This window comes from Procambarus clarkii, unplaced genomic scaffold, assembly GCF_040958095.1.
Source record: "Procambarus clarkii isolate CNS0578487 unplaced genomic scaffold, FALCON_Pclarkii_2.0 HiC_scaffold_980, whole genome shotgun sequence".
Lineage (NCBI taxonomy): Eukaryota > Metazoa > Arthropoda > Malacostraca > Decapoda > Cambaridae > Procambarus > Procambarus clarkii.
This window is the reverse complement of record NW_027190012.1, coordinates 11,205-13,663: the sequence shown is the minus strand read 5'-3', so window position 1 is coordinate 13,663 and position 2,459 is coordinate 11,205. Positions and strand designations below refer to the sequence as shown.

Sequence of the window (2,459 nt, the reverse complement as noted above, 5' to 3'; positions counted from 1 at the left end):
GTAGATGTAAAATGTCTGTAAATGGCGAAAGAACATAAACCCAAGACTGAATAAACGATGTTAAATATCCATGCCAAGGAGACAAAAATATGTTAGGATACAATTACCATTAAGACACCACAAGAAGGTCCGTATCCTGCCGTGATGACTAAAAAGAGTTGGTTATTAGCCACAATGTGTAGGCAGTCTCATGCCAACGGCCATACCACGTTGAGAACACCGCTTCTCGTCCGATCAGCGAAGTTAAGCAACGTTGGGTTTGGTTAGTACTTGGATGGGTGACCGCCTGGGAACACCAAATGCTGTTGGCAATAATGTTTTTTGTTTTGTTTTGTTTTGTTTCGTTTGTTTTTGTTTGAATGGCTGGCTCCACGGGAAATTCACGGAGTTGTGTGGAATAAGGCCTGGTAAAATGAATTAATATGTATGTCATGTTTAAAACAAACTCGCTTAATATAGTGTGTGAGGCTTTATACAAAAACAAACAACCAAAACAAAACATGTTGTTTTATATATATATATATATATATATATATATATATATATAATATATTATATATATATATATATAGCTTAATCCGGGTTTGAACTCGCAACTCCAAGAATACGCATCACTTATATACACTTTACCACTGGACCACAGCTGCAGGACACAAGCTTGATGCTGAGGTATCAATTTAATGACGTAAATGCCATTTCCACAAATAAATGATAATTTAAAAGTATTTGTATGTACAAATCTTTTCTGTTTAAAAGGCTACAATATCAGTTACATATATAATTTGTGTTAATGTTTCTATACCCACAGGAAGGCATGTTTTTGCTTATATGTAAGGGGTACGGAGAAGGAATCCACAGACCATCAGTCCCCTCCCCCCCCCCCCCCCCCCCTCCCACCTACTACCACCACCACCACCACCACCACCACCACTACCACTACTCACCACCACCACCACTACTCACCACCAATCACCACCACCACCAATCACCACCAATCACCACCAATCACCACCACCACACCTAACCGAAAACCCCCTAACACATCAACCCTCCCCCCAATCAACAGGCGAAATAATAACCCTCAAATGCCTGCCTGCCTGCCAGCCAGCCAATACTAACGGTCTTCTCAGAAAGAAAATCTCTTTGTATCTGTATTACTTGATGAAATGTATGATTCTAATAATGAAAATAAATTTTGATGTCGGTTGTATGAGCATAATGACCAATATGCACATGATATGAATGAATTAAATAGTGTAGTTTTAAGTAATTAGGTTGTAGACACATTAAGCGGATATGATATTTGACGCGTCCAGAACTGGTGATTTTTGGTTTAGTTTTAAATGCACCACCACCATTGCTTCCCCAGAGCCTAATTAAGGACCGGTAAAAGGAGTCAATATGTATGTCATCTATAAAACCAAAGAATGAATAAAAACACACACACACACACACACCTACATAATAGTATTAGGAAGATTGTATGGCAAAAAAAAAAAGTACTCCCATTGGGTCGTTTGAACTCGCGACTTCCAAAACACCAGCCACACACCTTACCACCCAGCCACCATAGAGTTGGTATAATTGTGCAACTTTAGTTATAAAAGTAAAGTTCTTATTGTCTCAAATCTTATTGTCTGTTCTATGAAAAGGCATGATGTAAATTATGTATTTTTTGAATGATTGAATTGTAGGCACATTAAGCGGATTCGATATTTGATATATCCAGAAAAGGTGATTTCTGTTCAGTTTTAAAATGCATCACTGTTAACGCTAAAGGACTGGTAAAACGACTCGATGTTTGTCATTTTTAAAATAAACACTAAAACTAGGCCCTTAACATATATAATGTTTGAATATAAATTGAATGCATATAAATACAAAGTGGGAGTGGCTGGCTGGCTGGCTGGCTGGCTGGCTGGCTGGCTGGCTGGCTGGCTGGCTGGCTGGCTGGCTGGCTGGCTGGCTGGCTGCCTGCCTGCCTGCCTGCCTGCCTGCTGCCTGCCTGCCTGCCTGGCTGGCTGGCTGGCTGGCTGGCTGGCTGGCTGGCCGCCCGCCCGCCCGCCCGCCCGCCCGCCCGCCCGCCTGCCCGCCCGCCCGCCTGCCCGCCCGCCTGCTTGCCTTGCCTTGCCTTGCCTTGCCTTGCCTGTCCTGTCCTGTCCTGTTCTGTTATTGCCTTGCCTTGCCTTGCCTTGCCTTGCCTTGCCTTGCCCTGCCCTGCCCTGCCTTGGCTGCAGCTGGCTGGCTGGCCGTAAATCAACTCTTAACAACACCATACCACACCACACCATCACTCATCACCCATCACCCACCACCGGCCCCAGTCTCCCAGCCTCTCTTATATACCCGAGCAGGCCCTTTAAATTATTTGAATTGTTGCACTTCGGCCAATGGCAGGCACGATCGCTGCTGCTCAAACATATTCTGGTTCACAAGTATATATATATATATATATATAT

At 43.3% G+C, this 2,459-nt stretch overlaps 1 non-coding gene across 1 annotated transcript; it reads left to right on the top strand.

Moving 5' to 3' along the window:
• Positions 1–192: 192 nt before the first annotated feature.
• On the top strand, positions 193–311 carry LOC138361893 (5S ribosomal RNA). The gene has a single exon (XR_011227260.1). It is a non-coding gene; the product is annotated as a 5S ribosomal RNA (ribosomal RNA).
• The last annotated feature ends 2,148 nt before the right edge of the window (positions 312–2,459 follow it).